This window comes from Odocoileus virginianus, chromosome 12, assembly GCF_023699985.2.
Source record: "Odocoileus virginianus isolate 20LAN1187 ecotype Illinois chromosome 12, Ovbor_1.2, whole genome shotgun sequence".
NCBI lineage: Eukaryota > Metazoa > Chordata > Mammalia > Artiodactyla > Cervidae > Odocoileus > Odocoileus virginianus.
This window is the reverse complement of record NC_069685.1, coordinates 18,440,036-18,456,555: the sequence shown is the minus strand read 5'-3', so window position 1 is coordinate 18,456,555 and position 16,520 is coordinate 18,440,036.

The following is a 16,520-nucleotide window of genomic DNA, read 5'->3' as shown; positions in this document are numbered from 1 at the left end:
GCAATGATTTCTTATGTATTATTTTCACTTAAACAGTGAAAGAAATGACAAAGGCATAAATAGAATGAAAGCCAACTTAATGAAGTCTCTTTTACACAGCTCAGCAATGCTGAATCTAAACCAGTTTTCAGGCAGGGCAATTTTGGCACTAGAATCAGATCTCATGACTGGTTTCCTGGGATCAAAACTGAGATGCACTTCTAGCATTGTCTTTATCAGAATGAGCCAAAATGGTTAATATCCTCATATCATCTGCTTTTTGCATTTTTTCAAATTGATGGTGTCTGCAATATCCTTTTAAATTTACAAGACTTTTACTGTAGTCTAGACAGGCTTCTCTGGTGGCTCAGATGATGCAGTATCTGCCTGCAGTGCAGATACTAGGGAGCTGGGAGAAGGCTGTACATTCTGCCATGTTAATTTCATACTCGCGAGTACAACATTTTAAAAAATATTTATTTGGCTGGTCTTAGTTGTGGTTTGAGGGATCGTTAGTTGTGGCATGCAAACTCTTAGTTGCTGCACTTGGGATCCCCTGGCCAGAGGCTGAACCCAGGCCCCCTGGATTGGAAGTGTGGCGACTCAGCCCCAGGCCCACCAGGGAAGCCGCAGGAATCCAGGAGTACATTGTTTAAAATTCCTGAGTTGGGAAGATCCCCTGGAGAAGAATAGCAAACCACTCCAGTATTCTTGCCTGGAGAATCCCATGGACAGAACATGGAGGGTTTCAGCCCATAGGATTGTAAAGAGTAGGACATGACTGAACGCCCACCACCACCACCAGAGATGTGCTGCAGATTAGTATATACTAAGTTACTTCAGAGTTTTGAGTGCAGCAGTAAATCTACACGAAGAAACACTACAGACTTTCAAAAGCTAATAGGTCTCCAGTACAAGTCAGTCTACTTTTAGCTTCTAAGAGTGTCTATCTGAATTGCCACTGATCCAAATTTACATCATCACTACAAAATCAAAGCAAGTCACAGACGTAAAGAACAATCCTATGAACACCAAGCGGGGGGAAGAGGAGTGGGGATAAATTGAGAGATTGGGATTGACACATACATACTATTGATACTGTGTATAAAATAGATAACTAATGAGAACCTACTATATAACACAGGGAACTCTATTCTATGCTTTGTGGTAACCTAAGCAGGAAGGAAATTCAAAAAAGAGATGATATATGTACATGTATAGCTGACTGACTTTGTTGTACAGGAGAAACTAACATGCCATTGTAACAAACTATACTCCAAAGAAATTCCTTTTCAAAAAAAGCAAGTCAAAGATTATACTGTATTGACTTTGCAAATACTTAAAACTGTCTAGAAACAAACTTTGCTTCAAGAAAGTCAGTTAGTTTTGGATATTAATGCATTCATTCAACCATTTTATTGAGAAGGTATTTAATGTCAGATATCAGGTCAATACTAATATAATCAAAATATTAAGTGTACCTTCCCCATCACTCTTTGAGACCTAGATATATGACCTGAATTGTGAATTTTGAACACCCACGGCTGATTTATGTGAATGTATGGCAAAACCACCACAATATTATAAAGTAATTAGCCTCCAATAAAAATAAAATTAAAATAAATAAATATTGGGAAAGTCAAGCCTTTCTCACAGCTGATGTTTCCAGAGCCCTATTTTATCTTGAAGCCATCTGCTTGCACACCCATCCATTTGTGAAACTTAGGGCTTGTAATGGAAGGTACACACACGCGGTGGTGGCTCAGTGGTAAAGAATCCGCCTGCCAACGCAGTAGCCACAGGAGACACAAGTTCGATCCCTGGGTTGGGAAGACCCCCTGGAGGAGTAATCAGCAACCCTTTCCAGCACTACTGCCTGAAAAATCCCATAGACAAGTGAGCCTGGTGGGGTAGACAGTCCAAGGGGTCGCAAAGAGGCAGACACGACTGAAGCAACTGAGCAGGCATTCCCACACATGCACACCTGCATTTTCTCAAGTGTAATGACGCTGTTAAACAATGTACTCCCGGACTCCTGCGGCTTCCCTGGTGGGCCTGGGGCTGAGTCGCCACACTTCCAATCCAGGGGGCCTGGGTTCAGCCTCTGGCCAGGGGATCCCAAGTGCAGCAACTAAGAGTTTGCATGCCACAACTAAAGATCCCTCAAACCACAACTAAGACCAGCCAAATAAATATTTTTTAAAATGTTGTACTCGCGAGTATGAAATTAACATGGCAGAATGTACAGCCTTCTCCCAGCTCCCTAGTTCCCTGTGTCTCTCCACTAAAACTTTCTTCTCTTCCTCCACTCTCCATCTCTCAAGACCTAAAGGGCAGTGTGCTCGGCGTTCAGGCAGATCTTACTTCAACAGCGTTTGGACAGAACAGATCCAGGGACACCCCTCGTTTCAGTCTCTGACCACCCTCCAACCTTATCTCCAGTTGGAACCTTTGGAATCAGCCACTCAGCTGTTCTCCGCCACCTCGATTAACCAATTTCTTTTTCTTCCTTTTTTTTTTTTTTTTTTTTTTTTGAGCTTAAAATTCCTTATTACCTATCAGCCATGAGCTCTTGGATTCCTCAGACTTATTCCAATGAGGCGGAGGCTGTCGTCAGCCTGGTCAACGCGCATGTGCGTGCCTCCTACACTTACCTTTCTCTGAGCTTCTTTTTCGACCTCCACAACGTGGTTCTGGAGGGCTTGGGCCACTTTTTTTCCCCCACAAAACGGCGGAGGATCAGGAAGAGGGAGTCACGTCTCTCTTCAAGTGCAAATCAGTGCTGAAGCTGCTCCCTCCCCTTCCAGAATGTGCTGAAGCCTTCTCAAGATGAGTGGGGTGAAACCCAGGACACTGTGGAAGTCCCGTGCTCAGAGAACAACCTGAAACACCCTTGTGGAACGCACGTCCCAGGTTCTGCCCCTGCAGACCCCTACCTCTGTGACTGCGGGAGAGCCACGCCCGAGAGGAGCAGGTGAAATTTATCAAGAAGATGGCGACCAGCTAACCAATCTCTGCAGGCTGGCTGGTTCTCAGGCTGGGCTGGGCGAGGATCTCGTGGAAACTCTCTCCTGTAAGAAGGACTAGCAACTTCCGAAGCCCACCAGCCTTTAGCAGGGCCCTTTTGGTGTCAGGGCTTCTATCTGAAGCCCCTCTCTGCAATCACTAGTTGGATTTTTAACCACCCTGAAATTCTCTCCCAAGCCTTGGACCAAATGGAAACAATAAAGCTTTTTGCAGCAAAAAATAAATAAAAGACCTAAGCAAACTCTTTTCCCAGATGCATGCCTGATATTTCTTATTTTATTGAAATGTTCTAAATCAAACACAAGCCTCTCTCTAGAGAGTCTGTTAAGTTGTATGTTCCAGTAAAATCTCTAATTTAAAGAGCAAAGTTGTTGAATATAACTCATTCCAACGAAGGAAATGTTCAATATTCATCTTGTCCATAGAATAGCCATAAGTGACTACTGAACATCTTAAGTGTAGCTAGGACAAGTAAGGACCTGAAGTTTTATTTAATTTTCATTAACTAATGTTTAAATAACCACATGTGACTAGAGGCTACTATATAGAACAGCACCACTCTAGAGCAAGTAACTTCTGACAAGCATTCAAGTACTTGCTTAATAATCAGGGTTGTATTAGCAACTAAGTAAGTGTATCTTTATAGACCTAATTTTATTCACATTAAATATTTTAATCTCTTAATGGGGGAAAAAAAACACCAAGAACTGATTTGATGAATTAGACTCACCTGAATCAGTTTCAAACTTTGAAAGTGAAAGTGTTAATCGCTCAATCCTGTCTGACTCTTTGTGACCCTGCCAGGCTCCTCTGTCCATGGAATTCTCTGGGCAAGAATACTGGAGTGGGCTGCCGTTTCCTTCTCCAGGGGATTTTCCCAACCTAGGGACTGAAGCCAGTCTCCAGCATTGCAGGCAGACTTTTTACCATCTGAGTCTTTTGAGCTTTAAGTCAGTCTATGAAACAAGCGAAACAAAGAGGTCTAGAAGCCCTCCTACAGTTCCCTGGTGTTTTCTTGCCACATCAGAATAGCTTCCAGCCCTGATTAACATGAGATCACTAATAATATGTGTCCCTATACTACCTACACAGAAGGGATCTATTTTAATTGGGATCTATTTTAATAACTTCATTTTATACCAAATACCATAACATTTCCTGAAAGGTGATGCCCACACATCCACAGATCTCATTCCCCCAAATTCACAGACTCCCATAAGCAATCATGGACAGACCAGTTGCATCTGCTCACAGCATTTCATAGATAGAAGACTCTTGAACTACTAAATACCATTAGCATTTCCCAGCAGTTCTGTAATTAGGATGTTTATAAGAAGACTGCTGGGTCACCTTTGTTCTTTCTTGGAGGCATTTTCCAAGTAAAGGAAGAGAATGGATTGAAGACCTGATGCTTAAACATTCACTTCCTACTCAAGAAACTGTGTTCACTGATGCTCTTCTGAATCTTAACTTAATGTGCATCCAACAGGCAGCTATGGTGAGAATTTATTACTGGTTTAGCATCATCAAAGATGTAGTTCTATATTTGGTTCGAGTTCAAAAATATTAGGGGGCACTGAAAATGAACTCTTACTATCAGCTGCAGATTACCTATAATATGGAAATCTAGAGTTTTAATGTCTAATATAGAAGCCACTAGTCACATGTCGAGTCCTTGAATGTGACTAGTTCAAATTGAAATGTACTGTGAGTACAAAATGCACACCAGTTTTTAAAGAATTAGCATTTAAAAAAGGAATGTGACATATTTCATTAATACTTTTACATTAATTACATGTTTAAGTGAAAATATTGTGGATATATTTTGTTAAATAAATTATTAAAACAAATTCCACTATTTATTTTTACTTTTTTTAATGTGACTATAAGAACATTTTAAATTACCTATGTGGGCTTGTCTTTTGCAATTCACATTATATTTCTATTGGGCACCCCTGGCCTAAAATATCCTAATTCAAATATACTTTTTTGTTGTTGTTGTTAAAGTTCAAAGCCTCTTTTTGATCTCTTCAAATTCCAAGATATTACATTTCCATGGCACTTCTGCCAAATACTTCCTCTGTACACACTGTCTCTGTTTTGCTCTATACCAGCTCAGCCCAAAATTCATAACCTTTATCAGTTATTGATTTAAAGGAAAGGATTTACAAGTATAGAGATGTTATTGACAATTTATGGGCCAGAGTTGTATCTCAAGATCTCCTGCATTCTCTTTGCTTTCTTCCTTTTTCTTTTTATTCTTTGTTCATTCTTCCTTTTCCTCTCCTCTCTCCTCAGGAACAAAACAATCTATCTCTCTTTCTCCTACAAAGCAGTTTAGCAGGCATGGTATTTTGTTTAAGCATGCTTTTGAGGTCTGTCTCTTTACCTGAAGACAGGCAAAATTTCTCCCCAGGATAAAGTCTAGGGAACGCTTTTTTTCTTCATCTTTTTATTCTTGCGATACAAAGATGAAAGCCACTGGAGAGATTTTTAAGTGTGTTCATAATCTAGAGGAGGATACAGAGAAGTAAAACAAAAATGAAAATGGAATATGAAAAGAGCCACAATCAAACTTTGCATAAGACGCTGTGAGACTATAGGGAACTAACAACACGAATCGTTAATTGCACAGACTGACAAAAGCAATGGCAGCTGCGTCGTTTCGGCTGCATTCACCCTGTGCTGCAGCCAAACAACTCTGTGGCATTCCTCATTCCCTCTTCCCCACATTCTCTACTCTGGAGACTTTCGACAAACACCCTCATTTAAATAAAACCCTATGGGGAGAATGTGAACCTATGACTCAAATAAAAGCACAGTCATTTTGATTTTGGTGACAGGTGTGGGGTCCCACTTATTCACTCCTCTTTGCTATTGTGAAATAGGGTAACCCCTAGTGGGACCTTGAGGAGTACAGTGTAAAAACTATTGCTCTGTTGCCCTGGCTCCTGAGACATTCTCTTCAGCAATTTTCTAACAAAACCTTCTCAGTCAGAGTTGAGGGCTTCTCTTCCAAAGGTCCCTAAAGTCGGCTTCCTGTTGTTCTTCCCACCCTCAATTTCTTCCGATGTGTTTTCATCCAACATGGCCTCCACTCTGCTGTCTAAAGGCTGAAACCATCCAAACCTAGACTTCCAACACAATTTTCATCCAGGTTTCAGGTTCCGATAGCAACATGCCTGCTAGATAACTAGATATCTCCTGTCGGCTTGAAGTTCCCCAGGTACCTCCACCTCTACCTGCTCCGCACCGCACATGTGAATGACAATTCGCATAACCTGAACAATCCTTCCTCCAGTACATGCCATCCCAGTTGATGGCACCTCTTAAAGTCAGCTAAGTCAAACAGCTAGGAGTGTTTTACTTTCTCTCTCACTTATTCCACACCATCTTCATACATTACTAAGTCCTCCTAAATATTTTTTCAACTTGTCCCTTGTGGTAGACAAAATAATGATCCATCAAAAATGTTTTCATCTTTATCCCTCACACCTATTCATACATGGTAAAAGGAACTTTGGAAAGGGGATTCAGGTAAAGATTTGTGAGATGAGGATAATAACATAAGATAGTACTGTCTGGGTGAGTCAATCCCAGTGTGAGTCATTATAAGAGGGAGACAGGAGGGTCACAGTCAGAGATGTGATGACAAAAACAGAAGTCAGAGTGACACAGGGGAGAGAAAATGAACCAAGGAATGCAGGAAATCTGGCAAAGGCAAAGAAGCAGATTCTCCCCTAAAGCAACCAGAAGGAACACAGTTTTGCTGATACCTTGATTTTAGCCACATAAGACCTATTTCAGACTTCTGATCTCCAAAGGAGTAAGGTAATATATTTGTATTGTTTTAAGCCATGTGCATGGGTGCTAAGTTGCTTCAGTCATATCTGACTCTTTGTGACCCTATGGACGGTAGCTCACAAGGCTCCCCTGTCCATGGGATTCTCCAGGCAAGAATACTGGAGTGGGTTGCCTTGCCCTCCTCCAGCAGATCTTCCTGACCCAGGGATCGAACTTGCATCTCTTATGTCCCCTGCATTGGTGGGTGGGTTCTTTACCACTAACGCCACCTGAGAAGCCCCCATTTAACTATGTAGTAATTTCTTAGCACCACTTTATTACAGCAATAGGAAATCAATACATCCCTTTATCTCAGTCTCAATGTCCACTGTTCTGGTTTAGTTCTTGACATGTCTTGTATAATAAACTGTCAGGACTGATTTATTGTGATTCTTCTTACATGCTAGAATCTAGTCTCTACCCACTATGGGGTTTTGTGAAACTTCCCCCAGGGAATCGTATAAAGATTGCTCCCCAATGTTGTATGTCATCCCATACGACCTTTGCTTACTTCTCTATACCTCCGACAAATACCACTTGAGGTCCTGCAGTAGAGAAGAACAAACGTGATTCCATATTGGATCTCTTCCTTATTCCTAACTCTAGCCTTGTGTTCTGTTGCCTCTGCTGAGTCATGCTGGTCCAGCTCCTCTTGTAAAAGACTGTTACCTAAAGCCTGAAATGTACAGAATGGCCCCATTCTCAAGGCTCTAATCTTTAAAGGTATAACACTTTTCCATTGGCATAGAGATAAAAAGTTGCAGACAGCGAGTAACATAGAAACCCCTTGACCTGACCCATGTGGACAGCTGCAAGAAAAAAGGATTCCCAAAATAAGGAGTTTGCAACAACCAGCCACACTCCCTCCCCTTTTCATATAAAATAAGCCTGAATTCTAACTTAGGTGAAGATGATTCTTTGGAACACTAACCTGCCACCTTCCTGGTCTGTCTGCTTTCCAGATAAAGTCGCTATTCCTTTCCCCAACAGTTTGTCTTTTGATTTACTGGCCTGTCCTGTGGTGAGAAACACAAGCCTGGAGTCTATCATGATCCCCATACACTCTGTACAATTTCTTCCTTCATGGCATTACACACATTGCACCCACCAGCTAGAATGCTTTCTACAATCTCAACCCTCCCATTCCCTCTTTGCCTGGTTAACCTTTAATGCCAGCTTGATTCATCACCCCTCCAGGATCTCATCTCTATTCTCTTTAGGTGGGATTTGGTTTTACTCTTAAAGACACCCATACGCTCCCATGCATACCTCTATCCAGCCTTTATAACACTGTCTTAAATTTGTTTGTGGGTCTCTTTTTCACTGTTAATTGAGAAAAACGGTACACAACAGTCAACTATGGCACAGAGTAGTTGCTTTTATATGTTGAATAAATTAAATTATTCCATTAAACTACAAAATATTGTACATCTATACAAAGACTAGTTTCTAACAAAGGGATGGAAATAATTTAACAGCAAATTGGAATATTGGGAAACTGTGATAGAAACACATGTCACCAGTGAGAGAAATTTTAATGCATGTTATAAAACATCACAACTCATTCTGTTATTTATAACCTGGAAAATCCATCTAAGATAGGAAATGGTGTATGAAACAACCCAGGGTTGCAATGGTAAATTTCTAGTTTAAGAGTATGAATTACCTTTGCGTTGGTATGATGCAGATAAAACTCATATTTGCTCAATGAAGGAAAAAGATTTTATAAGATAAGAAGTAATTTAAAATTCATATTCATATTGGAACTCAAATGAAAGTCTCTGGAATGATCTCCCTTTACCATATTTATCTTATTATATAGCTGAAAGGTTAATAAGCCTGGCTCAAGGCTTCTTTTTGTTGCTTCATTTAGTATGGAGTTAAATTGTGGAGACTATCTTATGATTCATGCGATATTAGTATTTGAAAATTATACTACCTGGAAACTTCAGATGATTAGGTCAAAAATTTGACCAGGCAAGCTGAGAAGTAAGGAAGTTTGTTCTATGCTTCATTTTTCTCTGAAACCTAGAAAACAGGATTGAATTCCCTGGATAATGAAGCAGAAGATTTCAGTAATCCACAAATGAAATGGACTTCTCTTGCTAATATGGCAAACTAACCATCTTTATTCTTCTTTATGTTTTACTTTGTCTTTTATGGATGACGGATGCATAAATAACTAAAAAATTGGTGGTAATTTATAACATGCATTGATATTTCATTGGTACAAACATTTCTATCACAGATCCTCAGTATCAGTTGAATTTCCTAAAACAACCCTCTACCACTGGACAAGGAAATGGCAACCCATTCCAGTATTCTTGCCTTGGAAATCCCATGTACAGAGGAGCTTGAGGGGCTGCAATCCTTGGGATCTCAAAGAACTGGACACAATTTATGGACTAAACAGCAACAACAACCATTCTAAAAACTGATTTGAATGGAACACATTCTTATTGCATTACTGCAGTTAATTTTTTCAAAACTATTACCTTTAAAAAAAAATACTATTAAGCAGTTTCTCAGTTCATGACCCATCATCTTGATCAACATGTGCAATACCTCTCCTGGTTTTGTTGCTGTTATGCTGTTGTTATTATTGTTATTTTCCCCCTTCATCTGCATCTCCATGCTCCTTGCCTTCCAAATTTCCCTCCTAAATGCTTTAACTGTCACGGAAAATTGCTGGCTTGTCTGTGCTCTTCATTATCATGTAGTTCTAAGCATTCTAGAAATTTTTTACCTAAGACTACAGATTTATAGACTTTTTAAAGCTATACTTTTCTTTTTAATTTCTAATTTTACTATATTATCATTATCATCTCCAAGATACTGATTCCTTGACCTTTAGGTGGTTTTCATTGAATTCCAACAGAAATTAAATTTCTGTGGGTGGTACATGGAAGCTCAAAATAATATTTGTTTATTGGTATTAAATACACACATATGTATATACAATTTTATACATCAACATATAATTTACATGTAATGAGTTGTAGAAATATAATTACTATTTTCAAACATTCTATAGCTTCATGTCTTATGTGTTTGATATAAACAATTTCTGAGGAAGTGTTAAAAATTTCCAATTAAAATTTGCACTTCAACCAAATCTCCCTGTCGTCCTACCCACTGATCACTTCCACTTCACCCCTACTAAAAAAAATTCTGAAACCAAGAAACTAAAAGGAACATGGAACTGTTAATTAGAAGTAGAATCATTTTTACTAGCTATAGGCTAGGGGTAGGATTGTGGAAATCAGGTTTATAATTTGAGTTGAATTGTTTTACTATTTGCAGGATTTTCCAGTGGTAAGAGAACCTGGCAAATTATGCTTCCACTCTTAACATCTTCCCACAGCTGTATAATGTATTCTCCAGGTGAATATCAGCACACCCTGTGACCTATGAGTATCACAAAGAACCAGTAGTACTATCATCAATCCTTCCCATTATCAATCCTTTTACCAATGGAGGTTTCCTGCACTTTTTCCCAGTAAGAAAATTCAATAATTATGAACAGACTAAAAATAAAACACTTGGTGGCTGGAAAATATGAATAATTTTTAAATGTTTTTATTTAAAGACATCTGAAATGTCCCAGACACTTACTGTGTGACTTCGGATGCTTTGGACTTGATTCTAGCTTGCCTCCTTTTTTCCTAAGAGTGAGGACCTCCAAATGTTGTCGTGAGGATAAATAAGTTAGTGTACAGTGCTTAAATAGTGCTAAAGGCAGGTAATATGCATTTGTTAAGCATTAGCTATTTTTATCTTGCTGGCTGCATTTCACTCTTCTTAGTCTTTCTAACTTCTTGATTTATTCATGTTTTACATGAATGTGTCTGTGTATGTGTGGTATGTGTGTGATATAGAGGAAACATTTTATAGTGAGTGCAGCCTCTGAGAATTCTTCCTCCTCTAAAATATGTACCCATTCAGTTGTGCAGGAACCTGAAAACCATAACTGGATTCTGTTTGGGGTTAAAATTTATTACCTGACTAAAAGATCTGAGAGCTCATCTGAGTTTCTCTCTTGATTGGAAGATGTGTGTAAACTCAGGCACTGGATACAGAAGGACAGTACAGGGAAAAATAGAAGTAGAATAGAGTCACACAGAGATGGAGATAAGAAATGGAGAGAATGTTTCCCAGCTTCCTGTAGCTCTCTGTTCCAGGCCTGGGGCCCTCTCTGAGGCCAGACCACATTCCTGACAAATGGTTCTTCAAGGTATGGCTATAACCATACATCCCATTCCCTCTTTTGCTTCATTACTTGAACTGGTTTCTGTTACCTGAATCTAATAAAGTCTAAGTAATAGTCACAACAACCTGGTTGAGGCTGAAACATGTCCATTAAGGCTGAAAAATGCCCATGAAGGCTGAAAATTGTGTTTTTGATGGATCAGAAGATGAAACAGTAATCACTGTTGGACATCTTTTCTTTAATCACATTCCTGAAACCACAAAGTCTAGAATAGCTGTCAACTTGATCAAAATATGGAAAAAATAGAGAATGACATCAATGGAAGTATTCTGAAACTACAACACATCGTGTCGTCATGCAAAATACACAGCCATCTCAGATCCACAGTCTTATTAGGGGCCCTCTATCCTTTTCCCATTTAATTCCCTTGCCTTGCTGCATTTCCTACCCATCTCAGGCAAGTTTATTCCATGGGGCTATACTCTTCTCTTTTTACACTCTCTACAATGGAAATCCACCAAGCTGGATTTCTGCAATGGAAATCCATCATCTTCAACTGCCAATTTTACTTACCCATTTAATGAAAAAACTATTTGTTGGGCAATTAATATCTTCCAGGTACCATGATTGTCAGATTATAGATACAAAATACATGTTTTCTGAACCCATGAATGTCCATTTCTATACAGAGCACATCTAAAGTGTGGGGGTGAGAAAAAGAAGTGGTTCTTTGCCGTAACTGATATTTATTCCCATGTAGAAACCACCATTTCAGGGAGACACTCTTGGCCTCATTCTAGAAAAGTAATGCCCTAATCTTACTGGTGAGTTTGGAAGGAAAAAAAAGAAGCTGACTATAGGTCTTTTCTCTCTTGGGAGCCATCCTGGCCTCAGAGGGCATTAATTCTGCTGTGCTGCTTCATGTCTTAATTTTTCCAGGGTCAGGGACCCAAAGCAAGAGGTGTGAAATGGTACAAGACTGCCTGCAAGGGAGTGAGGAAATCTTTCTAACTCCAGAGTTCAATGGTAGAAAGCCCACTTGCCCTTAGCTATGAATCGTATTCTTCTATATTAGCTGCATCAACAATAAAGGTGATCTTTTATTCTATTTGCTTTAAAATTTCCACTTACAGATTAACTGATTTATAATTCAAAGAGGGAAGAGAGGTGTTATATATAAGCCTTCCCAAGAATATTAACAATGTGTATCTAAATCCTCTCCTCTCACCTGAGTTCTTGACTTATAATCTGTTGATCAGGGGATGCATCCAGATGGAATTAACACTACCTTAAATTTAGCATTTCACAAATGAAAATGTGCTCTAATCTCCAATTAGCTCAAAAAAGGAAATCAGAAGTTTGCCATCAAACATATCTGTTCAGTCACGTGCTCCCTTATTTGTTTATTTAGCTCATTCAGGTTGGACTTCCCTGGTGGCTCAGCAGATAAAGTATCTGCCTGGAATGCAGGAGACACAGGAGACCCAAGTTCAATCCTTGGATCAGGGCGATCCCCTGGAGAAGGAACTGGCAACCACTCCAGTACTTTTGCCTGAAAAATTGCATGGACATAGGAGCCTGGTGGGCTGCAGTCTAATGGGCGGCAAAGAGTTGGACAGGACAGCACAGTACAGGCTTGACACCGTGGAGTCACCTCTGACCCCTGCTCCTCTGAATCCTCCAAAGTCAGTCAGGCAAAAGGATTTCACTTTTTTGCTAAAGTTCTTATTCATCTGCCCTTTTATCTCCAATCCCAATCTAGACTTCTTCATGCCTGTTTATTGCAAAAAACTCTTCAGCTAGATTTTGCTGAACCTAGATTTGTCTTCACAAACTCTAGCAGAGCTGACAACTTAGCCCAGTTGCTACTTTGACCATATGATTCCCTTCAGAAATGCCTTCAGTGGCTTCCATCCTCAGATCACACTCATTTTCCTGATCTAAAGGTGCTGCCATAAGTGGCCAGGATACAGTCAACTTCTCTGTATTTACCATCCTCAATTCTACTTGGCCTTAACTCCTTTATGAACCAAAGGCAGAGTATCCTTTTAATATATGCCTTTCATCAAACTGTAAACCACATACACACATCATTCAAGTCAATATCTACTCCACAATCTCCTTCAAATGTTTAAGGACTAATGCAAAGTCCAACACACATTTTTCAGTTAATCCCATAATGTATTCAATTATGTGTCCCTGTGGTTTATTACAGATTCTTCTTTATCCAAGCTGAATTTGTGTGAGATTCAGCTGAAGAATCATGATACATTTCCCATACCATAAAGTTCATTGTAAATCATAGATAGATATGAAATAAATATTTAATGACTGATTGACTTATAAATATAAGAAAGTAATTGTTTTCAACCTAAGAGATTATTTGATCCAACATTTAGGAACTTAAGAGTGATTTAAGTAGTAATCAGGATTTCTACTTTGATCTTTTTGACTTTCTCTGTTGCTCGAGGCAAGCACTTTAGCTATTTGGACTCATTTTCTTAATCCAAAAATGGAAGTAAGACTTGTCATCTGTCTTATTCATAGAAAGTGTTGAGGGGTATCCTAGTCAATGCAAAGCACATGGCTAATACAAAGTTTAATAAAAATGATAAATAACATCTATTATGAAATTGAACCATTGTTCAATTTCTTCTGCCCTTTCAGTCCTTTGATTCAATATTCTCTCACTGGAATCTGAGAGCTGTGATTTGAGAAAGCGCTTTACTAATAATCATAGACTTTCCACATTAACCTTTTCTTATCATTAGCCACACCTGGATGATATCAAATTATTCTTTTAAGGAAATCAATATATCACTATAAATACAGAGAAACATCTGGTAATGGGACTTCAGATTAGGGAGACTTGGGTATGGAAAAACTGCATCTGAGCAAAATGGAAAAATGGATGGTTTCTGACTTCAGTTCCCTCATAGAAAGAGTGACTAGCACTGCACACAGATAAGATGCCTTCGTGAAGATCCCAGAACATGGGGATGAAGCTGAAGAACACACCACCACAAAAGTCAAGGAAAAAGACATTAAAAGGGTAAGGACACTTGTTTCCTTTTGGCCATATCTCCCCTGCCCCAGGCCAGCATGCTGCCACACCCGAGGTCCCCTCCCCCACGGCCTTGGCCTATAATTTCTCCAGGGCAAAAAGGAGGGCCCAAGGCAGATACCCAGCTTCTCCAGCTTGCAGAAAGCTTCCCAGGAAATCCTCTAAGGTATCACCTCATGGGATTTACCTGGGGAACAGCTAGAAGTAGGGTGGAGGAGCTTCTAGATCTTAGACAACTTTCTGCTGGTAGTGACGCCTGATCTTAGATTCCAGCCAGCGGCTCTGTCCATCTATAGACCCAAGTCGGTGGCCCTGTCTGGCCAGAGAGCTTAGTGGGGAGTTTTGCTCTGTTTCAGTCCACAGCCAGTAGGCTGTCCCAGTGGCAGAGCCCATTCTGTACACATGTCTAGACAGTGAAGCAAGTCTGTGGCTCCACTCAGCTGCTAGACATAGCCTCCAGCCCTGCCTGATCAGCAAGCCCAGCCAGAGACCTTGAGCAGCTGTGATGCTCACCCTGGAGCCCAGCTGAGGCAGAGAGCCAAGCTGGCTGCCCCACCCAACCACAGAACATAACTTCCAGTCCCATGGCATGGCACGGGAGCCCAAAGCATGACCCGAGGCATTCCCATGTTGAGCCCACACTGCCAGCTGAAGGCTGAACACAGCCATCTTCCTCTTCTAGGCTCCATATGCCCAGGAAACTTGGACAGCCACCCCTGGAGATCACAGACCCCAGCACCACCCAACTGCAGGGTACAGCTGGAGGCCCTGCTCCTGCCAGGGATCCCAGCCAGAGACAGACTAAGAGTGAATTTCAGCCAGCAGACTGTGTGATTACAGACTGCAGCCAGGATTGAACACAGAGTCCAGCCAGAGGCACCATCCAGCTGGGGGGGGGGGGGGCACAGCCTGATGAACACACATTCGATTATTGTGAATACTAGCAAATGAAATTCAACATTAAAAGGATTGTACATAATGACCAAGTGGGATTTATTTCAAGGATTATAAAGATGGTATAATATATGCAAATCAATAAATAGGATTCATCACATTAATAGAAGGAAAGATTAAAATCACGTGATTTTCTCAATAGATGAGGAAAAGGCATTTGACAAAACAGAATACCGTTTAATGATAAAAACTCTCGATAGATTGGGTATAGAAGGAATATACCTCAACATACACATGCACGGCAAGCCAAACAGCTAACATCATATTTAATGGTGAAAGGTTGAATGCTTTTGCTCTAAAATAAGGAACAAGAGTGCCTACTCTCACCACTTCCATTCAACATAGTACTAAAAGTCCTAGCCAGAGCAATTAGGCAAGAAAGAGAAATAAAAGGAGTCCAAATCAGAAGGGAAGAAGTAAAATTGTTTTTGTTTGTCGATGACATGATTATATATTTAGTAAACTCAAATACTCCACCAAAAACTCTTAGACGAATACTTTCTGATCTCAATGATATGTAGAATTTAAAAAGTCAAATTCATAGAAAGCAGGTTGATGTCTACCAAGGACTGAAGGGTGGTGGTAATGGGGAGATGGCCAAAAGCTACATATTTGCTGTTATAAAATGAATACATTCTGCACATGTAATATACAACATTGTGACTGTAGTTAAGAATACTGTACTGTACACTTGAAATTTGTTAAGAGAATAGATCCCAAATGTTGTTATCACAGAAAAAAGCGGTTACTGTTTGAGATGAAGGATGTGTTAACTAACCTTAATGTAATCATTTCATAATATATAGCAAATCATCACATTGTACTAAACTTACACAATATTTGTCAATTGTATCTCAACAAAGCTGGGGAAAAAACGGTATCAGAAAACTCCATATTTTCCATGGATCTGTTCTTTAAGTAATCTCAAATACTTTTTGTCACTTTATTTCCCAATTGCTTAAATAAAATTCTTCTTCTCTTGTTAGAAGAGTCACTTTTCATCAATTGTAGATTATGAAGAGTGGAAAAAAAAAAAAAACTACTAAACATTCTCCTCCATATTTCTACAGAACCAGAAAAATTTCAAATATTTATCATACTGACATTTCTCATATTAACCCATTAGAGGCAAATGAATGAACTTTTACCTGTGAGACAATGATTCTGTTATAGTAGGTCATTCAAGGTAGACTTTTGTTTAATGTTTTCATTTGGACAAAAAATAAATTTAGAAGTTGAGAAGAAGAGATGTAAATTCATAGCACCAGAGAGACTATCTCTCAAAAAAAAATTACAATTTTCTTAGAGACGATAGTTGATGAGGTTCAACATTGTAGATCAAATGTGATCTGACTTGGAAGAGAGAGGGGGAAACATGCTAAGAAGAGCCAACAATAAAATTCCTGGGAAAATAAATTTATCTCATTTGTTGATTACACATTC